The following is a 25,429-nucleotide window of genomic DNA, read 5'->3' as shown; positions in this document are numbered from 1 at the left end:
CAGTCCATAACCATGTTGATTTGCTTAAAAATCCCAAGTATTAGCCAAAGTCTTACCCTTGAGTACAGCACGAGTGGTTAAAATGTGAGCTTTGGACTCAGAAGGACTCAGGATGGAATTCCATTACTAGCCAGGTCACCCATCTACTGGAGCCTCAGTTTCTTCATTCAAAAAAGTGGTGACAATTAAACTTACTTCAGATAGCTGATATAAACACTGATTGGCATAATTAATGAAAATCACTTAGTCCTTAGTTAGCATTCCATAAATATCCTCATTGTTGATGTAAATAATACATTCCTCTGTGTTTCTGTCTAGATGGCAGTCATGATCATGGTAAAATTCAATGACTGTCAGTACACTAACCTCTCTGCTTTTTCCAGCTAAAGGTGCCAAGGCTAAGTTGGCTCATGTTCATAATAGTGCCCTGGAACAGTACTGATGGACAAAGAATCTTGTTGAGATACTTAGAAAAAAATAAAATACTGGAAATGCTTGAGAGACTAACACTTTGAGAAGAGATCATTATTTAAATGAATCATGATACGCTTTTGACTCAAAATGCAGACGAGAAAGTAAACACAACTCTTCCAGTGTCTGTACAGTTCTTTCCCTGAAGAGTTTTTCTTCTTTTTCTGCTCACTTGATTGTTCTCAAATTTAATTTTACTTCCATGTATGTGAATGTACAGCAAGGTTGGGGAACTGAAATCTAATCTGCTTCTAAGTATTTGTTCATAAAGCTCTAGTGCGTTTCCAGTATTTCGGGGTACTTGCCCCATCTCAATATTTGACTATGCAAAGCAACATCGTCAACTCTCAAAAATCTGAGAAAATATAGAATAGAATGATTTGGAAAAATATTCAAAAATATTTCTGCAAAGAATTTCTGTGGCTGTCATAAAAACCCTTCCAAGAAATTAATTGTCTTTTGTCACCTCACCCTCTTCCCTATCTCCTAAAGGTGACTTCCTCATTCTTTTTCTATAGATGCAGTGGTTTAAAAAATGGATGCTCTTTCAAGCAATGCTTGGTCTCGATCAAAGTTAAGGTCTAAAATTTTGCTGGGTTTTAGGTGCTCCAATTGCCACCTAAAGTTGATTTTTAGAAGTATTCTTACCTGCTATCTCTTCCCTTTCCAATTTGCTCAAAATAAAACTATTACTTGAGTAATTTCTATTTTCACAATCTTTAATTCCAGCATCTCTAATATCCCACCAACATCACCAATACACACATACAAACATGTGCACGCAAGCAGACATACATACGTCATTTTTTCTCCTGAGGCAAAGTGAAATGCTACTGACAAGCCCAAGAGTGTTATCGAAAATGGAGTGGTTGGCCCTCCAGCTCCTCGGATGCAAAGCCCACGGATATAGAGCACTGACTGTATTCCTTGTATCCTACTATTTTATATAAGAGACACGAGCATCCACGGATTTGGGCATGCACACGGGCTCCTGAATAAATCTCCCATTGATACCAAGGGACAGCTGTATAAAGAAAAATGCTGGGAAAGAAGTTTAAAAGAGAAGGAGGGAGAAACTTTGGGACTAGAACTACAACAATGAAATAAAGAGTGTGGAGTGGAGGGGGCTGTGTTTAAGTTTACCTCAGGAGTCAATATGTTCCATTTCTTGCTTTTAATGATTTCGCTCAAGATAAGCTGATTATGGGCATCCAATGGTATCACTTCATGGCAAGTAGATTGGGAAAGGGTTGAAACAATGACAGATTTTATTTTCTTGGGACCCCAAATCACTGCAGACATGAAATTAAAAGACACTTGCTCCTTGGAAGAAAGGCTATGACAAACTTAGACAGTGTATTAAAAAGCAGAGACATCACTTGGCTGACAAAGGTTCATATAGTCAAAGCTATGGTTTTTCCAATAGTCATGTACGGATGAGAGAACTGGACCATAAAGAAGGCAGAGTGCCGAAGAATTGATGCTTTTGAATTGTGGTGCTGGAGAAGACTCTTGAGCATCCCTGGGATGGCAAGGAGATTAAACCAGTCAGTTCTAAAGGAAATCAACCCTGAATACTCATTGGAAGTTCTGATGCTGAAGTTCCAATACTTTGGCCACCTGATGTGAAGAGCCAACTCATTGGAAAAGACCCTGATGCTAGGAAGGATTGAGGGCATGAGAAGGGGACAACAGAGGATGAGATGGTTGGATGGCATCACTGACTCAATGGACATGAGTCTGAGCAAGCTCCAGGAGATAGTGAAGGACAGGGAAGCCTGGCGTGCTGCAGTCCATGGAGCTGCAAAGAGCTGGACACAACTTAGCGCCTGAACAACAATAAGCAAGATGATTATGGAATCTTTCAGAATTCCCATCATTTTCCCCCAACTTGAACTCCCTTCATTTCAATTTCAACCAAAAATTATCCATGATTATCATTTCAATTTGCCAAAGTTTTACTTCCAATAAGTTCTATTTATTCTCTTTAGGACAGGTTGATTACACACAAATGATATGCCAAGATGATGTTGACTGTCTTTAGATAAGACGATCTAAGACAAATCCCCTAACTGCTCGTTATTTTTAAAAATATATCTGAACCATTTTTTTCTAACCTGTATAGTATGTCCATTCCTGACATGTACTCCAGTGCCTAAGAATATTTAGCTAGGAACTTATACCAATCAGAGCTGATCTGAGAAGGCAAACTGAACTCTAAGGCCAGTCCTCTCAAAAAAGACAGCAAATAAGGAAGGGAAGGACCTGGGGAAGTCAGAACTGAGACAGAAAGCACTGTTTTCACACACTCCAAAGTATGTTCAATTCAGAGTTCTCCCAAGCTTGTACCAATAGAACCATTTCAAAACAGCAACAGTCATTCACTGAATTTTTGTTATGCTTCATGGGTTTTATAAACACACTGTGGTTTTATCAGCCACCCTGTGGGCTAAGTATAAAGTCATCATGCAATGAATGTTTGTTTTTGCCTCTCTAGCACCCATTCCCCCTTTTTGGATAAGGGGACTCCAAATTTTCACTGGGAATCTATCCACTGTCTGGGGCTTCTTAAGTGGTGCTTTCTAGGTGGTAAAGAATCCACCTGCCAATGCAGGAGACCCAAGAGACCTCAGAGACATGAGTTTGATCCCTGAGTCAGGAAGAGCCCCTGGAGGAGGACATGGCAACCCACTCCAGTATTCTTGCCAGGATAATCCCATGGACAGAGGACCCTGGTGGGCTACAGCCCATGGGGTTGCAGAGTCAGACAAAACAGAGTCTGGGCACATCCACTGCCTGTTCTCAGTCCATCTCTTTGGATGGGGCTCTTACTGCAACTACAGGAAGCAGAGCGTGGGACCAGGCTTGGCTTTGCAGGCACTTCCTGGCCGGGACACAGGATGTCTTGGGAGAATAGGAATGTGCCCTCTACTGATCCGTAACCTAAAAGGTTGTAGGCTGAAGCTGCAAGAAATGGCTTGCCACCACAAGGGGAGAGCCTTATGAGAATGAAACTAGGAGCAAAGGGAACTAAGATAGGAGACAAAGAAACGAGAACCAAACAGAGCCTCCCTGACATCTTTTGGGCTCTGGATCAAGAATCCTGAATTCATGCCGACACCTCAAAATTTTAGTCCCTTGAGCCAATCCATGCCCCCTTTCTTTTCTGACATTGATTGGATTGAGTTTTCTATATCTTGCAACAGAAAGACTCTTAATTGATATGATGCATGGTTTTATAAGTCAGAAAACTAAAACTCAGAAAATTTTGTGCTTGGTTAAGAACACACAGTAAGTGGCAGACCTGGATTTTAAATCCAGTCTCTTTCAATCAAAATATCGTATTCTTCCAGTGCAAAATAAAGCATGAAGGCAATAATTTCATTTTGAGAGGTATGACATTTAATTTCATATGTCAGTTTGGCTAGGCTATGGTGCCCAGTGCTTAAGTAAAGCTAGTTTAGATGTTGCTGTGGAGGTATTTTTGTAGATATGACTAATATTTACAACCAACTGAATTTAAGTTAAGCAGATTAGCTTCCATCACATGGGTGGATGAGCCTCATCCAAACAGCTGAAGGCCTTTAAAGCAAAAACCAGAGAAGAAAGAATTCTGCTTCAAGACTGTAACACAGAAATCCTGCTTGAGCTTCCAGTCAGCCTATACAGATTCTGAACTTTCAGTCAATTCCTTAAAATTAATCAATCCAGCAGTCAATCTCCAGAGGTCTCTCGAACCCTGACTAACACAAAGATTAACAGAAAGATAAAACCATTAACTGAGGAATACCCAGGAGAATATGGGATAGGGCAAAGGAAATACATTTTTTTCCCCTCAACAGGTCATTTCCTGGATGATTTTCCAAAATAAGACAAGGACAAAGCTCTGTGATGGAAGTCACAAAGACACTGTTTCTGACAAGTACCTAATGAGACATTTTGTTTGCTTTGCTTTTTCCCAAAGTGAAAAAAGTCTACAGATACTTAAGAAAGCTGTGTGTTCGCTCAGTCACTCAGTCGTGTCTGACACTCTTGTGACCCCATGGACTGTAGCCCCTCAGGCTCCTCTGTCCATGGGATTTCCCAGGCAAGAATACTGGAGTGGGTTGCCATTTCCTCCTCCAGGGGAATCTCCCTGACCCAGGGACAGAACAGTATTGGCAGGCAAATTCTTCAGCACTGAGCTATCTGGGAAGCCCATTTAAAAAAGAAATCATGTCAAATTGTTGCTGTTCAATACTTGTTAAAATGCAGGCTGATTGTGAAAATTAAAGGCAATGAGGAAGCACTTGTGTGCACAGGTTTGAGAGGATTTTCATACTCTTTCAAAGAGTTTGATTACAGTTCAGTGCAGGGACAGAATCTCAAAGAAGTGACCAGTACTACCATGATTCACCCTTGATTTCTCATATCACTCTTTCTTATAGTTAGAGCAGCCACTCAAAAGATGCAGCATTTTCAGTATAATATAGAGGGTAACTGAACAATCAGCCTGGCTTCACACTGCAACTCTGCTGACGTTTGCTAAAATGCCCAAACCCAATGGGATAAATAATTCAGTTCCCCTGAAATATAGAAGGGAAAGGCTCTGATGGGTTGATAAAGAAGAATGCTGCTGTCCTCTTCTGCTTTCAAAGGATGCAAGACTTGTCAACTCTATCCCAGTTTTCAAATAAACCATGAAATTCACAGCCCCAAATTGAGATTCTCATTTTCAGCCACAGCTATTCTTAATTTCTGTTCCAACAATATCTACAGGCATAGAGAGATAAGTCGGATGATTTGCAGCTCGAACTGTAAAAGAAGTTTCAGAGAGACAATAGGAAAAAAAAAAAAGGTTTGGTAGGTTTGGAAAATTCTTTTTCTTTTAATACACTATAAAATGTGAAGCAGAAGCACAATGACTTAATGAGTTTCTGTCTCTGTACTGTGACAAATCTACAATTTGGCCATTGTAAAAGTAATGATATGTTTCATTAATTTCATATGTTCGTTTAATAGAGTATTTGGAGGAAAGGCATTTTTGCTTTAGAAATTAGAGCAAAGAAAGCTGATAAAGGCTTCAAGGTGGTGTTTGGTACTTCCTGGAATACATTAATAATGTTCAGCCACCTTTTCAAACACACAGACAAATCTCAAAGCAATGCTTTGTCTTCCCAGTCATAATCCTAATAATGAAAGACCAGAAATCCTCACCTAGCATCTCCCCACAATCCGCCTCCTCCCAGTGCTTGCGTGTGTGTGTGCTCACACACAATCCTTTTTACAGGTACTTTTTGTGTGTGTGTGTGTGTGTGGCTGTGCTGGGTCTTTGTTGCCGTGCACAGGGTTTTCTCTAGTTATGGAAAGAGGGGGTGGCTTTTTCATTGAGGTGTGCAGGCTTTTCATTGCACAGGCTCCTCTTGTTGCTGAGCATGGGCCCTTAGAGCAAGCAGGCTTCAGTACCCTCAGCTTGTGGGCTCTGGAGCTCAGGCCCAGTACTTGTGTTGCAGGGGCTTAGCTGCTCTGCAGCATGTAGGATCTTCCTGGAGCAGAGATGGAACCCGCATCCCTTGCACTCTCAGGTGGACTCTCACCCATTACACCACCAGGGAAGCCCTGTGGGCACATTTGGATCAGGAAGTTAATATTCTGTAACCGCCATCCATCTATTCACTGGATCAACTTTTTTATGCCATTTCCTAATCCTGTTTGGGGAAAATTCTTTAGAAACAAGCTGTGTGTAACTGTCATGGTCTCACCTTGCCTTTTTGCAAATACCCTCATATTGGGCTTTCTTAGGTGGGATTCTCTAGAAGCTGACCCCAGACAAGGGTTCGATTACCAGAACCTTATTTGTGAGAGGATCCAGGAAGCATGTGAGGTGGGGAGGGGAAATGGGGCCAGAAGGCAAGAAGCCAATCAAGGATGCACTACTGAGCGAGCTGCCCTTGTGGGCAATGGGGATGCTAGCCCTGAGGACTGTTAGGAGCTTGTATAAAACATGTCTGAGTTATGCCCACTGGGGCACTTATACCCAGTTCTCACATGTCAGTGACCGAGGGCTGCTTCCGGGGAAACACAATCCCTGTACTGCAGCCTGCAGTGGTGGGCTGGAGGGGAGCTGTTGGGGAGAAGAAGAACCTATAGTAGGACCCCAGCAGCACATAGGGGTTGGTGACAGCTCAGAGGTTGTGGGTAGTACAAACATCACTGCCAACAGGGACACAGGACGGGTCTGTGCCTTAAGACATCCATTCACCAAGCTCCTTTCTACCCCAATTGTCCAAGCACTACCATCCACGAACCATCCGGCAAACCCCTCATCCCAGTCACAGCAAACACACTCACCTGCTGTACTTTCTCTCTGCATTCGGAGCTGGACAGTAATGGGTTTCACTTGACTTGGTCTTTAGAAAAAAACTTCGGGCTTGTTCTATTTTGCTAACAGAGGGAGACAGACTCTATAAGCCCCTGTGAAATCTGGACGTGTTCAATGTGCTTATTCTCTAAAAATGTTGTATGTCCCTTTGTGCGATTTCTAGCCCAACTCCATGAATAGAAAAATTAGGCTGGAGTAGGTAGGAAGGGAGAATGGGAGGAGGGAAAATTTATATCACAGAGAAAGCTTACATCTAAAAAAAAACAGTAGCAGGATGAATCTCAGGTGGGTTGCAGCTTTCTACAGTGGGAAGGGTAAGACTTTTGTTGTCTTTTTTTTTTTTTTTTAAGAAATACCTTTTACCCAGGCCTGGGGAAGGAAATGCTGTCCTAGTAGCCTGCCAGGGTGGGTATCTTGGCCGCAGACTGCTGGCATTCTATGGCTTCTGTGGAGCTGTTTTCCACTGGTTGTGCTCTTAGCAAGTGAGAGCAGATCCAGGTGAGTCAAAATGATAGGCTGGAAATACAAAAGTATTTCAAGACAAAACCAAGTGAAGAAACTACTTTGCAAATGAGGCGTTCATTGAAGGTGTAAACTCTCTCTAGTATGTTGTTATTGTGCATGAACAAACTGCTAGGCCTTCACCCTCATGCATATGATGTCAGTGGTTCCCTCCCTCCAAGTACCTGTATTTCTAGGGCCAATTTTCTTGTTTGTAGAGTGATGAGACTTCTGACTTGAAGTCCTAGTATTTCTGAGCCTGGTACGACATAGGCAGGCACTCCTGGGCCTCCAGAGCAGCCCTCCAAATAAGCACTTCTCTCAGTGTGCAACCAGTTAAGTCTTCCATTAATTCAGGACCTTGAAGACATGAGAACAAATGCCTAAATGGGGACTGTGCAAATGTGTGTGTGTCTGTGTGTGCGTGCGTGTGTGTGCATGTGTGTGCGTGTGTGCATGCACCTTATGTAAAAGCACACACACGCATATACACATGAGCTGAAAGGGAGCATAATAACTCCCCAGTATGCCACAAACAAGAGAACAGCTGCTTGTTTCAGATATTAAAAGAATGTAAATTGGGCTGAGCTTTCTTTTGGCACAAGAACAAGGAATGCTTAAGTTTCCCACTTGCACTTAATTTATTTTTAGGTTTATTCACCACCATTTGTCAGGTTTCTTGAGCTTGACCTGAAACTAACCTTTCGATAAACGTGAAGGCAAACAGAGCCCTGAAACTCTATCTGTATGTTCTTTTGTCTTGGGAACTGTAAATCGGGGCATTAGGTGAATAACACAGCTTGGCTTTGTGTCATGAAAAGTAATTTGGGGCTGCGGTAAGGGCAGGATTTATGAAGCTGTCTGGCCAGGCTTGGGCAGAATGCCAGCTTCCACCTGCTCTGCAGACATGGCCGTGTGCAGTTGGTCACACTGCTGAAGTCGCCAAATTCCTTTCACTGGATACAGGCACGGGTGTGCGGGCCAAGGCAAAAAAGCAGGTAGGGGAGGAACCTGGGGTGGGAGGGAGCGGGAGCCAACCCATCTTTAGGAAACAAATCAATTACAAACTTTCCTTTATCTCATTCCTGAGCAGAAGTCCCTCAGAAAAATTCACCTCTGTTTCCAAAACACTGTAACTAAGTAATCTTGTGGGATTGGCAAGAAAAGGAAAGTAAATCAATTTGCAAAGTTGTTTTATTTTTTAAAAATGAGGGACTGTGTCATAACTGAGGTAGTTATATCATTCATCATCCAAACAGGGGCCCTTTTCAAAGTGAAAGGGGGAAGGCTATAATTAATTATGCTGGGACAACACCCGTAAATTAGGACTGTCTAAGGCAGACTGGGACGGATGGTGACCTAAGCCGAGAACGTTTACACTGCTCAACAATGAACCCGCTAAATGACTGGTGTTACAAGGACGCTTTTCTGAGAAGTGACAGAAATTATATTGTCTCTTTGATGGAGCTGGACTACCTCCATGAAGCAGATGGCCAAACTGTCAGGGTGCCAGAGCACAATGTGCAGTATCCATAGGAAAATTCTCATGTTCCCTGGATCTCAATCCTTTCCCCTTCTGAAAAAAGTGCAAAAATCTCAGCGCAGCTCTGTTTTTCCTGACAAGGGATGGCCAGCAGGTAACATACAAGGCTTGCTGGCATCTGATTAACTAGGATGAAAGGTGCGAGGTGGTGCTTACATGGGGACCAGCACTGTTCTTTGGTATCTCAGTGACGATGAAGTTTGATGTGCACTCCCCACTCTCGAAGTCACTTCTTAGAGTTTTCAACCTTCTTCCCACTTTCCCATATTTACAGGTTCTCTCATGAACTAGTTTCCTAGGGGTGTTATAATAAACTACCTAAACTTTGGTGTCTTAAAACAATAGGAATTTATCTTCTACAGTATGGAGGCTCATTAAAAACGCAAAACAGATTTATCATACGATCCAGCAATCCCACTCCTGAGCATATATTTGGAAAAGACAAAAGTTCTAATTCGAAAAGATATGTGCACCCCGATGTTCACTGTAGGACTATATACAATAGCACTACATACAATTGTATATATGTAGCACTATATCCAATATATACATAGAAAAAGAAAGAAAGTGAAGTCGCTCAGTCGTGTCCGACTCTTTGCGACCCCATGGACTGTAGCCCACCAGGCTCCTCCATCCATGGAACTGTCTAGGCAAGAGTACTGGAGTGGGTTGCCATTTCCTTCTCCAGGGGATCTTCCCAACACAGGGATCGAACCCGGGTCTCTCACATTGTAGGTCAAGGCTCTACTGTCTGAGCCAACAGGGAAACCCACAGTATATACATGGATGCAACCTAAATGTCCATTGACAGATGAATGGATAAAGAAGATGCGGGGTGTGTGTGTGTATGTGTGTGTGTGTATATATATAGTGGAATATTACTCAGCTATAAAAAGAAGGAAATAATGCCATTTGAAGCAACATGGATGGACCTAGAGATTATCACACTAAGTGAAGTAAGTCAGACAAATAGTGTTTCACTTATATATATATGGAAGCTAAAAAATAAACTTAATTATAAAACAGAAACAGACTTACAGAAACAGAAAACAGACTTATGACTACCAAAAGGGAAGGGGTGGGAATAAACTGGAAGCATGGGATTCATAGATGCACAGTATCATATATAAAAATGATAAACAACAAGCACCTACTGTATAGCACATGGAATTATATTCAATATCCTGTAATAAACTATAATAAAAAAGAGAGGAGATATGTACATACAGACATTCATTTTGCTGTATACTTGAAGCTAACACAATATTGTAAATCAACTATATATCAATTAGAAAACAGACTTTATTTTCTCACAGTGCTGGAGGCCAAAAATCTAAAATCAAGATATGGCCAGGGCCTCACTCCCTTCATGGGCTGTAGCAGGGAATCTTTCCTTGACTCTTCTAACCCCTGACGGCTTCTGGTGGTCCTTAGCCAGTGACCAAGCATAATCCCAGTCTTTGCCTCTCTCTTCCCATGACCTTCTTCCCTGGGTTGTTTCTGCATCCTCTCCTCTCTCATAAGGATACCAGTCAATGGATTTAGAGGCCACCTAAATCCAGAATGATTGCATCTTCAGATCCTTAACTAATGACATCAAAAGGATACTACTTCTAAATAAGATCACATTCCAAGCTTCCAGACAGACATGAATTTGGGGGCAAGGACACTATTTGACCCACACCAATTAAGAAACCAGAAACAAATCTGTTCCTGAAATGTAGCCCTTTAACAGCTGTTGCCCGCTGCCCGGTACCCAGGTAACTGACTGCCACCACCACGCCCTCCCCTCTTATTTTCTGCAGAGCTTGCAGGTGTCTGCTCCGATGTCTTTGCTTCCACTGCTGTGTAGCCCACACAGGTCCTGAGGATTCTCCATCCAGTGACAGCCTTCTCTTTCCATTCCCTCAATCAACCTGCCCAATAAACTGTAGAGAACAGTCTCACTAGTAATTTTCCAGGCTACTTATATTGCAATACTCTAAGCTAAGGGTTACAGAACTTTCACACACATAAAATAAGACGGTGAGTTAGCATCTGTTGGGCACCTCAAGAATTGTACCAGGAGGTGAGAGATAAGAAGGGGAGGCTGTCCACAGAGAAGATGGAATGTGAACTCAGGATTAATGGAAGCTTAAGAGAAGTTTCGATGAGGGCAAGGGTGTTTAAATCAGAGTTTCAAATCTCTTTCTTAATCTTCAGCCACAGTGATGACCAAAATATCTCTTCTGAATGCAACAGTGGGAAAGCCCATTTCAACAAGCTTGTACAAAAAAAAAATGGACTGATTTATTGGTTCTAGATATCGGAAAGTCCAAGTTTGGGCTCAGGGATGGCTTGGTATTGTTTGTCTAAGATTGCTAAGTTTACACACTATCTTCTTAGTAAATCTGGCAGAAGGCACAGGTCTCTTTCCCTGGGGTTCGAGTAAGAGCGTGTGGGCTGTCACTGAATGGCTGCCACTGACACACATCTACTCCTGCACAATCTTTCTGGCAAGGGGCTATGTACTTTCGCCCAGCTCTGAGTCACCTGCCCCACTTGGAGCCGTGCGGTGAGGTCATTCCTCACAGGAAAGCCATGGTGATGTTAGAGGTGCAGAGAAAACAACGTGAGCAAGCCAAAATCAAGAGAAGTCCACCCCACTTACTCTGACCATTCTTACAGCCGCTTCAGACACTACAGAAGAATTTCTAGCCTGCTGCCAGAGTTGTGTCTGCCCCCTGAAAACCCACAAGAATACCACGTAACTGTTTTGGGCACTACAGACACTTCAATATGTTTTATTTACCCATAATGCCTCAGACTCTATTTTCAGGCCACTAGACAAAAGGTATGTTAGTTAGCTAGGGCTGTCATAACAAAATATAACAGACTGCGTGGTTTAAATGACCTACCTTAATTATCTCCTTAAAAGCCCCATCTCCAAATACAATCACATTGAGGGTGAGAGCTTCAACATACGAATTTGGTGGGGGGAGAGGGGTGGACACAACAATTGAGTCCATAACAAAAGCACAAACTTCTTTTCATTCCTTTACCTCTTACTTATAAGAGTAAGATATGAAGTAATACATTTTGACACTAATTAACTCTGGCATACGGTGCTGTTTCAAATATTTTTTCAAGTGCAAGTTCTACAACATTTTCTAGTTTCCAATTCATGATATCTCAGAGGTCACATTCTGATCCCAAGCGCAGCCAGAATCCTATTAGTCTTCCCATATCAATTAACCCTACAATTTTTTCCATTTAATTGCCAGATGTTTTTCCTTAGGTCAGCAGGCCACAACTAGACGACTGCCCCAAAAGAGCATTTTTAGACATGAATCTCACACACACACACACACACACACTTTATGGCAAGCTACATTATTATATCTCAAATACACACCGATGTTACAGCTAAGCATGATTTATGGATACAATATCTAAGCATCACGCTGCTTTGTTATTTGAGTTTCTTCTCCCCCTAAGCCAACGTCAACATACAGAAAAGACCAATGACAAACATGTGATATCTGTTAAGTGTGACATGAAACATGACACTTAAAAGCAAACTGGTTACTAATTCCTGGAACCGAGTTTGTTCAGCTCCATTTCAACCAAGTTACCTACTCTAAGGAAGCATACACAAATCAAAATCTAGAAAACAAAAGCAAAATTCACTCCATGTATGGATTGCCTCATAAAATCATTCTGACTCCTTTCTCCAGCTTCCAAGGCTGTGCCAGGCTCTCCCAACACTTGTATTGATGGGCTCCTTGCTTGAGTTTCTCAGGTGCTCATTACCCTTCATCAGTAACGCACCGAGTCACTGCACCCGTTTTTGCCAATCAGACTTCCAAGTCACATGTTAGAATTCATTCGCCAAATAATGAACACACTTCAGTTTCTAGTGTGCAATTAAAAAAATAACTTACTAGTGAAAAAGAATAGCATTGAAATCGCCTCTAACATGTTTCCATTTTTCAAAAAAAAAAATCTACTTAACACATTAGTTCCTTTCGACAAGCCCTAGTTTCAGATGACTTGGGTAGAATTTGGTATGTCGTTCTTGGCACTACTTTCGTACTGGAACCCTGACAACATCAACACCTCCATCTTAGTAAAGACTAAAACTAGAATTACCACAAATCTTAGATTAGCTATATATTATTATTTAGGCCTGGAAATTATCTTTGTCTCACAGCCCGCTTTGGAGAAAAAAATCACAAAAAGCAGGGTGAAGGTGCAAAGTCAAACATTTGAAGACTGTGCATATACACTTACATAAAACAGAGAAATAGGTGCTGATAAGGTGGTCCAGGTTAAAGTGCTATTTTGCATGAACCAGGCAAGTTTGGAATAAGCTTGGGTATGTATATTTAGCTCTTGTAGAATCAACATACACATAAAATAACTATCAGCTCCAGGCTTGGACATATATGTTCTGACATCAGCCTATTAACAAGAGGAAAATGGCACTGAGGAGTAATTATTATATACTAGCTTCATGAGGACTTTTTTGGAAAATTTATTTCTAAACTGAAACTGAAGAAGATAACATTTTGAATGTAATACCTGACAGATTCTATTATGGTTTCTGTCACCTTTTAGTACATTTCCTAACTGTGCATGCTATAGGAAAGGGCAAGGAATTAATCAGGTTGCCAAAAGTTGGGTTACGCAGCATGCAGAAAGCACTTCAGCTACATTATTTGCACAATTTCTGTAGGGAGTTGTGCAATAGAGGCTTTAAATTTAATATGTCTGGCCCCCTTCCACTTGGACTCAGTTCAAACCCATTGCCTGCAGCTCACTGTATCCAGAGTGGGAAATCAGTCATTATATTAGGAACGGATGGCAAATGATTCCAATTCACATTCTTCAGCTGATATGTTTTTTAACCTGGAGCAACACCAAATTGGAAAATTCTGCAATTCTGCAAGCTGGACGTTCGATCTATATTGCAGTCTAAACACATTTCTAGTTTGAGGGAGTTGATAAGATGATTTTTCTTTAGAATTTCTTAGCTCCCGTGTCACCAACAGAAATTTCAAGGTTCACCACATCACCTCTTTCCTTCAGATCCTTTTGTTTCTCACTGGGTGTGAGAGGATGGTGTCAGGCAATCAAACTGCAATGATCTATATAAACAGTAACTGCACTCCTTCATACCTGAAAGTGAAAGTTGCTCAGCCGTGTCTGACTCTTTGTGACCCCATGGACTATACAGTTCATGGCATTCTCCAGGCCAGGATACTGGAGTGGGTAGCCTTTACCTTCTCCAGGGGATCTTCCCAACCCAGGGATCAAACCTAGTCTCCTGCATTGCAGGTAGATTCTTTACCAGCTGAGCCACAAGGGAAACCCAAGAATACTGGAGTGGGGTAACCTATCCCTTCTCCAGGGGCTTTTCCCAACCCAGGCATCAAACCAGGGTTTCCTGCATTACAGGCAACTTCTTTACCAACTGAGCTATCAGAGAAGTCCCTCTTCACACCTATGAACACATTATGTAGACTGAAAGGCCATGCTCAGGAAAGAGGAAAGTCTCCCAGACATTGTTCCTTTAAAAAGGGAAGTAATGCCATAAAAAATGGGCATAGGAAATGAAGAAGCAAGTGACACAAAAAGGAATGTCAGCCAGCTCTTAACCACATGAAAATATGGTTGATTATTTCAGGAGCAAGGAAATTAAAAATATAATATAAATGGATCCCATTTTTATTCATAACATCAAAAACTAACTCACTGTTTGCAGATGGCATGATCCTCTATATAAAAACCCTAAAGACTCCACCAGAGAATTACTAGAGGTAATCAATGAATACAGTAAAGCTACAGGATGTAAAATCAACACACAGAAATCCCTTGCATTCCTATACACTAATAATGAGAAAGTAGAAAAAGAAATTAAGGAAACAATTCCATTCACCATTGCAATGAAAGAATAAAATACTTAGGAATATATCTACCTAAAGAAACTAAAGACCTATATATAGAACACTATAAGACACTAATGAAAGAAATCAAAGAGGACACTAATAGATGGAGAATATACAATGTTCATGGATTGGAAGAATCAATATAGTGAAAATGAGTATACTACCCAAAGCAATCTACAGATTCAATGCAATCCCTATCAAGCTACCAGCAGTATTTGTCACAGAACTAGAACAAATAATTTCAAGATTTGTTTGAAAATACAAAAAACCTCGAATTGCCAAAGCAATCTCGAGAAAGAAGAATGGAACTGGAGGAATCAACTTGCCTGACTTCAGGCTCTACTACAAAGCCACAGTCATCAAGACAGTATGGTACTGGCACAAAGACAGAAATACAGATCAATGGAACAAAATAGAAAGCCCAGAGATAAATCCACACACCTATGGACACCTTATCTTTGACAAAGGAGGCAAGACTATACAATGGAGTAAAAACAATCTCTTTAACAAGTGGTGCTGGGAAACTGGTCAACCACTTGTAAAAGAATGAAACTAGATCACTTTCTAACACCACACACAAAAATAAACTCAAAATGGATTAAAGATCTAAACGTAAGACCAGAAACTATAAAACTCCTAGAGGAGAACATAGGCAAAACACTCTCCGACATACATCACAGCAGGATCCTCTATGATCCACCTCCCAGAATACTGGAAATAAAAGCAAAAATAAACAAATGGGATCTAATTAAAATTAAAAGCTTCTGCATAATAAAGGAAACTAGAAGCAAGGTGAAAAGACAGCCTTCTGAATGGGAGAAAATAATAGCAAATGAAGCAACTGACAAACAACTAATCTCAAAAATATACAAGCAACTTATGCAGCTCAACTCCAGAAAAATAAACGACCCAATCAAAAAATGGGCCAAAGAACTAAATAGACATTTCTCCAAAGAAGACATACGGATTGCTAACAAACACATGAAAAGATGCTCAACATCACTCATTCTCAGAGAAATGCAAATCAAGACCACAATGAGGTACCATTTCACACCAGTCAGAATGGCTGCGATCCAAAAGTCTGCAAGCAATAAATGCTGGAGAGGGTGTGGAGAAAGGGAACCCTCTTACACTGTTGGTGGCAATGCAAACTAGTACAGCCACTATGGAGAACAGTGTGGAGATTCCTTAAAAAATTGCAAATAGAGGTGCCATATGACCCAGCAATCCCACTGCTGGGCATACACACTGAGGAAACCAGAATTGAAAGAGACACATGAAAGAGACAATGTTCATCGCAGCACTGTTTATAATAGCCAGGACATGGAAACAACCTAGATGTCCATCAGCAGATGAATGGATAAGAAAGCTGTGGTACATATACACAATGGAGTATTACTCAGCCATTAAAAAGAATACATTTGAATCAGTTCTGATAAGAGAGATGAAACTGGAGCCGATTATACAGAGTGAAGTAAGCCAGAAAGAAAAACACCAATACAGTATACTAACACATATATATGGAATTTAGAAAGATGGTAATGATAACCCTGTATGCAAGACAGCAAAAGAGACACAGATGTATAGAACAGACTCTTATACTCTGCGGGAGAGGGAGAGGATGGGTGGGATGATTTGGGAGAATGGCATTGAAACATGTATACTATCATGTAAGAAATGAATCGCGAGTCTATGTTCGATATAGGATGCTTGGGGCTGGTACACGGGGATGATCCAGAGAGATGACATGGGGTGGTAAGTGGGAGGGGGGTTCAGGATTGGGAACTCATGTACACCCGTGGAGGATTCATGTCAATGTATGGCAAAACCAATATAGTATTGTAAAGTAAAAAATAAATAAATAAATACAATAATTTAAAAAAACAAACACAACAACAACAACAACAAAAAAAAAAACCAAGTTACAAGTACTATGTAAAGTGTAACCATTTTAAACAATAAATTCAAGACATGTGAATAGCAGTGTATATATCTCTGTGTGTGTGTGTGTGTGTGTATTCTGTGAAGAAAGGTATGGAAGGATACACAACAGAGGAACAGGAATGAAAATTGTTAACATTTTACTTCTACAATTCGATACTGTTGGACTTGTTAAAATAAGTATGCATTATTTTGCAATTAAACTGTAACTAAATAAAGAGGAAAAGGGAAATTAATTTTGGTTTTACAATTTACAGGTATATCAGAGTCCTCCAAAGAAAAAGTACCAATCAAATGGGTAGTGTGCATGTGCTTGTCGAAACAGAGATTTGTATACAAATATTTATATTTATATATAATATATAAGAGAAGACTCTACACATGGACATCAGCAGATGGTCAATACCAAAGTCAGACTGATTATTTTCTTTGCAGCTGAAGGAGAAGCTCTACACAGTCAGCAAAAACAAGACCAGGAGCTGACTGTGGCTCAGATCATGAACTCCTTATTGCAATATTCAGAATTAAATTGAAAAAAGTAGGGAAAACGATTAGACCATTCAGGTATGACCTAAATCAAATCCTTTATGATTATATAGTGGAAGTGATAAAAAAAAAAATTCAAGGGATTAGATCTGAAAGAGTGCCTAAAGAACTATGGACGGAGGTTAACACTGTGAGAGGAGACAGTGATCAAAACCATCCCCAAGAAAAAGAAATGCAAAAAGGCAAATGGTTGTCTGAGGAGTCCTTACAAATAGCTGAGAAAAGAAGAGAAGCTAAAGGCAAAGGAGAAAGAAAAGATGCACCAATCTGAATGCAGAGTTCCAAAGAATAGCGAGGAGAGAAAAGAAATCCTTCCTCAGTGATCAAAGAAATAGAGAAAAGAAATAGAAAGGGAAAGACTTCTAGTCTTTCCTAGAAAATGAGATCTACAGAAAATTAGAGATACCAAGGTAACATTTCATGCAAAGATAGGCACAATAAAGGACAGAAATGGTATGGATCTAACAGAAGCAGAAGATATTAAGAAGAGGTGGTAAGAATACACAGAAGAACTATGCAGAAAAGATTTTCATGAACCAGATAACCATGATGGTGTGATCACTCACCTAGAGCCAGACATCCTGGAGTCTGAAGTCAAGTGGACCTTAGGAAGCATCACTACAAAGCTAGTGGAGGTGATGGAATTCCAGTTCAGCTATTTCAAATCCTGAAAGATGATGCGGTTAAAGTGCTGCACTCAACATGCCAGCAAATTTGGAAAACTCAGCAGAGGCCACAGGACTGGAAAAGGTCAGTTTTTATTCCAATCCCAAAGATAGGCAATGCCAAAGAGTGCTCCAGCTACCACACAATTGCACTCATCTCATACACTAGCAAAGTAATGCTCAAAATTCTCCAAGCAAGGCTTCAATAGTATGTCAACTGAGAACTTCCAGATGTCCAAGCTGGGTTTAGAAAAGGCAGAGGAACCAGAGATCAAATTGCCACTGGATCACAGAAAAAGCAAGAGGATTCCAAAAAAATCTGCTTCACTGATTACAAGAAAGCCTTTGACTGTGTGGATCACCACAAACTGTGGAAAATTCTTAAAGAGATGGAAATACCAGACCACCTAACCTGCCTCCTGAACAATCTGTATGCAGGTCAGGAAGCAACACTTAGAACTGGACATTGAACAATGGACTGGTTCCAAACTGGGAAAGGGGTACATCAAGGCTGTATATTGTCACCTTGCTTATTTAACTTATATGCAGAGTACATCATGCAAAATGTCAGGCTGGGTGAAGCACAAGCTGGAATCAAGATTGCCAGGACAAATATCAATAACCTCAGATATGCAGATGACACCACCCTTATGGCAGAAAGTGAAGAGGAACTAAAGAGACACTTGATGAAAGTCAAAGAGGAGAGTGAAAAAGTTGGCTTAAAACTCAACATTCAGAAAACGAAGATGATGGCATCCAGTTCCATCACCTGGGAAATAGATGGGGAAACAATGGAAACAGTGACAGACTTTATTTTCTTGGGCTCCAAAATCACTGCAGATGGTGACTATAGCCATGAAATTAAAAGACACTTGCTCCTTGGAAGTAAACTATGACAAACTTAGACTGCATATTAAAAAGTAGAGACATTACTTTGCCAACAAAGCTTCATCTAGTTAAAGCTACGGTTTTTACACTAGTCATGTATGGATGTGAGAGTTGGACTATAAAGAAGGCTTAGTGCCAAAGAATTGATGCTTTCAGACTATGGTGCTGGAGAAGACTCTTGAGAATCCCTTGGACAGCAAAGATATCAAACCAGTGAATCCTAAAGGAAATCAATCCTGAATATTCATTGGAAGGATAGATGCTGAAGTTGAAGCTCCAATACTTTGGCCACCTGATGTGGAGAACTGACTCATTCGAAAAGACGCTGATGATCAGAAAGATCAAAGGCAGGAGAAGAAGGGGACAACAAAGGATGAGATGGTTGGATGATATCACCAAATGACGGACATGAGTTTAAGCAAGGAAGGACAGGGAAGCCTAGTGTGCTGCAGTCCATGGGGTCGCAAAGAGTTGGACACAACTGAGTGACTGAACTAACCGATAATATGTAAGATGTATAAATACAAATATGGAGAGAGAGATATACAGCTACATAGATACACACATTTATTTTAGGGCATTTGGTATTGGGGAGGACAAGCTCAAAATCTGAAGGTTAGGCTGCTTGAATTGAGTTGTAATTTTCCTTCAACTTTAATCACAGGGAATGGTAGTAATAAGATGTGCCATAAGGGAGTTCCTGTATTCCAGACACACTCTTCTTTACCTCCACTGTGTATTAGTATCTCAATTTCTCCTTAGTAATCAGCTAAAATCCCTCAGCCATTACTTTAACAGATATATTTCTTTGCCTGTTGACTCAGAGGAACGAGGACCCCAGAGAGGACAAGGTGAGTCTTAACTTTGAGTCCAATGGATTCACTGTTCTATTTCCTGGTGGAATCATTTCTCCCTTTGGAACTAAGACCTTTAGGCCAACACAGAACAAGGTCACATGGACACTGAAGCAAACATTTTGCTAGTGTATCACTGGGAATAATAGTCAGTGGTGCCACTCTGATTTGTACCCCTGAGTTCCTGGGACTTATAAAGCCTGGATGTGGGAGAAACAGCACCATATATCATGGTGATTCAGAAGACATGAATCCAGAGAACAATGGCCCAGCCTAGCAGGGTATTATCAAGTATCCAGCATTGTAACTGAGTTTTCAAAAGGCCATTCCACCACTCTATCTAGGCAGCTGCTTCAGGCATGATAGGGAACTTGATAAGATCCCCAAATTTCATGAGGATGGGCCCACTGCTACATCTCATTTGCTGTGAAGTGGTTTCCTTGATTTGAAGCAATGATACATAGAATGCAAAGATGGTGGATAAGACATTCTGTAAGTTCATGGATGGTAGTTTTGGCAAAAGCACTGGAGGCAGGGAAGGCAAATCTGTGTTTAGATTTATTACAACAGCCAAGACACAGAAGCAACCTAAATGTCCACTGACAGGTGAATGGATAAAGACTATGTGATGCATGTATAAAATGGAATGTTACTCAGCCATAAAGAGGATGAAATAGTGCCATTTGCAACCACATGGATGGACCCAGACATTTTCTTATTAAGTGAAAATTAGAGAAAGACAAATTTCATGTGATATCACTTATACGTAGAATCTTAAAAAGTGATACAAAGGAACTTATTTATAAATCAGAAATGGACTCACAGACACAGAAAACAATCTCATGGCTACCACAGGGGACAGCAGGGTGAGGAGAAGAAGAAATAAATTAGGAATCTGAGATTAGCATATGCACACTGCTGCTGCTGCTGCTGCTGCTGCTGCTGCTGCTGCTGCTGCTGCTAAGTCGCTTCAGTAGTGTCCGACTCTGGGCAACCCCATAGACAGCAGCCCAGCAGGCTCTGCTGTCCCTGGGATTCTATAAAATAGGTAAAGAGGACCTACTGGGTAGCACAGGGAACTATACTCAATATCCTGTACCTATTATGGGAAAGAATCTGAAAAAGAATATATAATTGAATCACTTGACCATTTATTTTAACACAACTTTGTAAATTAACTGTATTTCAATTTTAAAAAAGGATACAATGCTTGACTCTGGTCCACAGTGAACTTTCCTGAAACAGAATTGACAGACTGAAAAACACCTCATCTCAGTCCAACTTGGATACTTCAGGGGGGATCCAAACTGGATTGTATATCAAATCTTAAGAAGTAAAAAATGAAAGTAAGAGGTCACCCAGGGTTCTGCACTTATTTGGTGGCTGAGCAGCTAATGCAGGTTTGCCTCCATTAACATATACCCGTCACTGCTGTAGACTCTAACCCTTCCTGGCCATGAAGGGGAGCAGAGAATGTTTGGACTCACGTTCTAGCTCAGCCATCTTCCTCAGGCAAATTACTTTATCTGGAAGAGTCTCATCTGCAACATCTCAGAGTTAGGCTTTCAGGTATGCATTTCTATGTTATTCAAAATGTAATATTAAAATGTTTTTTAAAAAACACTTAAATAATAATACAACTCTATGGAGCTACTAAAAATGTTGCTTCATTGCCAAAGACTTCACTTGTTTTCATGCAACAGGCTTTCAAAAACATGAACTTGAACAAGACTTTATATTCCCATTGGAAGCAAGTAGATGAGATTTTTCTGGAGCAGTGCTGTGCATTCTAAATCAGAGGTCATCCTAACGGGTTACATGCTCCCTTGAGCTGATGTGGGTGGCCATGACATTTGGTATAGAAAATGTTGCCTTTGCTAAATGAAAATAAAACTGTTTGACCTATTGGCTGCAGAACTTGTACTCAGAATTTTGTTCCCAGGAGTACATAGCTTATACTCTTTTCCTATTTCTTGCAGTAACTTAAGAAACAAATTTGTAAGCTGCCTGAGGAGTAGCCTGCTGCTCTTTGAACAGAGGTTTTCTTGGTGAAAAGAAAATGAACCCTTCTAGACACTAAGTGTTTGGCTCTAATGCTTTCAATGACTGCCTTTGGAACCATTAGAGCACTTGCTATAAGTACTTCTGGAGGCCATGATACAAAACAGCTTTATACTTGAAAAGAATGGAGCAAAATGTCTCAAAATATAACCTCCTTACCTCTTATAGTAAATAAGTTTCTGTAAGGGAAAAAAAAAGTGGGATATGGCCATGAATATGAGAGCTACAGCATCACTTCTAGGTGTAGAACACTGCAGAGTTACCTCAGTCCCTAAGTCTCAATCATCTTGTATAACAATAGTAATAATAATGTCTGTCTTAAGTATTCTTGAGATAATCAATAGCTAACAATGTTCATGAGAGAGATCTGTGAACCTCTCAATTTTGTAAAATCAGAACAATTTATACAAGAAGCAGATGCTATTTGAGAGGACTTAATCATAATAATATCTTCTTAAAATGAAATTAGGATTTCTTAGACATAGCAACATCAATCCACAATGTTTATGTCTAGAACCAGGGATATGGGAAAAGATGATCAGTCCACTGTACAAATAATATATCCCATACAAGTTCAGAACAGTGCTAAAATATGGGTTTTACATGTCTGTTCTTCCTAGACAAAGAGACTGGCCAGGAGAAAAAATATTTAGTGCTCAAGAGGACAGAACTAACATTTGTGGAGAAAGCCTGGCAACATATTCTTCTGGAGAGACCCTGAAGATGGGAGTGTAGCAGACCCTTCTAATAGAATGTGAGTAAATGTCAAGACTTGAACAGAAACCTCTTAGCACAGACAGCATCTGTTTCTCCAGCTGGTTCTCAGCCTGAAATGGAGAGGAAAACAACATGGAGGCAGGAAAGGACCAGTTTGGGAAAGACTAGATTCTACTCTGGAAGCCACAGAATCAACAGGAAGTTCTTGTATGTGAACCTTACCCAAAACTAGAAGGGGCATCCAGTAGAGAGCATCTGCTATGAAAATTTTTTTAGGATGGATCAGACTACTTACCCAACCTCTCAAAGGATCTAACTAAACAGTGATTTCTAGGTACAGTATCTCAAACTTTCTGGCAAATAAAGATGAGAACCTAGACATCATTCTTTTTCTTTTTATTTATTTTTAATTATCAGATTCTTTATTTATTTAACAGAGAATAACTCCTTTACAATTTTGTGTCAGTTTCTGACATACATCAACATGAATCAGCCACAGATATACATACAGACATCATTCTTGATACTTCCTCTCAAATAGTTCTCCATATGCCCATCTCTCTTCATTTCCATCTCTTGCCCTCACCAAGCCCTTCACTGGACAACCCGCTCGTGACTAGAAGGCTTGGTCACCTCTTCATGGCACACAGAATCATCCTGCCAAAACCTGAATACAAAGGAGTACATCAAGGCTATATATTGTCACCCTGCTTATTTAACTTATATGAAGAGTACATCATGCAAAACGCCAGGCTAAATGACCACAAGGTGGAATTAAGATTGCTGGGAGGGGGAGGTGGGAGGGGGGTTCATGTTTGGGAATGCATGTAAGAATTAAAGATTTTAAAATTTAAAAAATAAAAAACTAAAAAAAAAAAAAAAAAGATTGCTGGGAGAAGTATCAACAACCTCAGATATGTTGATGATACCATCCTAATATCTGAAAGCAAAGAGGAACTCAAGAGACTCTTGATGAAGGTGAAAGAGGAGAGTGAAAAGTTGGCTTAAAACTCAACATTCAAAAATGAAGATCATGGCATCTGGTCCCATCACTTCATGGTGAACAGATGGGGAAAAAATGAAAACAGTGACAGACTTTAGGCTCCAAAATCACTGCAAATGGTGACTGCAGCCATGAAATTAAAAGACACTTGCTCCTTGGAAGAAAACTCATAACAAACCTAGACAGCATATAAAAAGTTTATTTAAAGGTGGAGATACCACTTTGCCAACAAAGGTCCATACAGTCAAAGTGAGGACTTTTCCAGTAGTCATACATGGATGTTAGAGTTGGACCATAAAGAAGGCTGAATGCCAAAGAATTGATGCTTTTGAACTGTGGTGTTGGAGAAGACTCTTGAGCATCCCTTGGACTGCAAGCAGATCACACCAGTCAATCCTAAAGGAAATCAACCCTGAATATTCATTGGAAGGACTGATGCTGAAGCTGAAGCTCTAATACTTTTGCCCCTTGATGCGAAGAGCTGACTCACTGGAAAAGACCCTGATGCTCGGAAAGATTGAGGCGTGAGGAGAAGGGGACAACAAAGGACAAGATGGTTGGATGGCATCATTGATTCAATGGACATTGAGTCTGAGCAAACTCCAGGAGATGGTGAAGAGCAGGGAAGCCTGGCATGCTACAGTCCATGACGTCACAAAGAGTCAGACATGACTGAGGAACTGAAAAATAACAACATCCCTGCTTCAAACTGCCAATGGTTTCCCACAGTCCTTAAAGTCCATGCCTCTTCCAAGTCACAAGGCCCTATATTTCAAACTCTTCTTCCCCTCTAACCTCGTCTCCAGCCACTCAGTCGACATGGACCCTTTCTACAGATCCTGGCTTTCCTTGAGGGTACCAAGTTCTTTAAGGCATCAGCAACCTTCTCTACAAGTCCTTTAATGTGGAACATTGTACCCTCGGCTCCTTTTTCTTAGGTAACAGATTGAGAAGCATTTCCTAGAGAACTGATGCCTCCCACATATTTATGGCCCCTCTGATATTCTGTATCACTGCCCTCGGCTGCCCTCCTTAATAGCAATCTCATAGCATGTTCAATTATAAATTCAGCTGTGTTTTTATGTAATGTCATCTTCCTCTAAGATAAGTGCCATGAAGCCAATGACCATATCTACTCTGTTCACCACATTATATCCACTGCATAGCAGAGTGCCTGAAATATAGTTGTTGAGTGGGAAAATGGCTGAATGTTAAATGTATTACTATAATAACTATCCATTCACCTACAATAGTGAAGGCATTTTCAATTTTAGTTTTTGTTGGAACTATCTTCCCCTAGCCAAATAAAAGCTAAAATCAACTACCTTTTTGGAATTCTAAGACGGACACACGATGAAACGATGTTGAACTTGTTTACAACTGTACCTCCGTAACAAGACAACTTGAGACTGTGATCTATGCTGTGTTTTCCTTTCGGTATCTAACATATTGCAGAGAACGAGCATTTAACACATTTATGCAATGTTTTTTACCTTTAAAGTAAAATTAGTGAGATGGTGAAGTTTTACAATATAGACCATGTCTTAATTTTTCAAAACCTATGCGTAGTTCTCACTAATCTGCAAGATCATCACATTTTACAAACTAGCCACAGCAGGAATGTTCTTTCAGTGAAAAATATCACATTCTTGTGAAGAAAATCAGGGGAACCAAATCCCAAGTATAACACATCCCCTCTATTATATACATGGTTTCATGTATCTGATGTTGATGTGGGATACAGTTTCATGAAGGTGTCAATCTTTCCACCCATGACAGAGTTCATTTTAAAAGGGTTCTGGATCCAGGACATCTGATGAGAACCCGAGCTCAGGCAAGTTCCTTATCCTCTTCACATTTCAATGTCCTCGTCTACAAATGAAGACAATAACCCTGACTTCACTGGCTTGTTGTGGGGTAGCATGTGAGCTGGACACTCAATATATAA

The 25,429-nt window shown here is 40.5% G+C and overlaps 1 long non-coding RNA gene across 1 annotated transcript in view; it reads left to right on the top strand.

The window, feature by feature from the left end:
• Positions 1-24,934, top strand: part of LOC105611654 (uncharacterized) — a 36,651-nt gene extending 11,717 nt beyond the window's left edge. Inside the window, exon 3 of the long non-coding RNA XR_001040371.5 lies at positions 22,382-24,934. This is a non-coding gene — a long non-coding RNA (uncharacterized LOC105611654). The remainder of the gene's footprint in view (positions 1-22,381) is intronic.
• Positions 24,935-25,429: the final 495 nt, after the last annotated feature.

Source organism: Ovis aries, chromosome 5 (genome assembly GCF_016772045.2).
Source record: "Ovis aries strain OAR_USU_Benz2616 breed Rambouillet chromosome 5, ARS-UI_Ramb_v3.0, whole genome shotgun sequence".
Classification (NCBI taxonomy): domain Eukaryota; kingdom Metazoa; phylum Chordata; class Mammalia; order Artiodactyla; family Bovidae; genus Ovis; species Ovis aries.
This window is presented reverse-complemented; position numbering and strand designations above follow the sequence as displayed.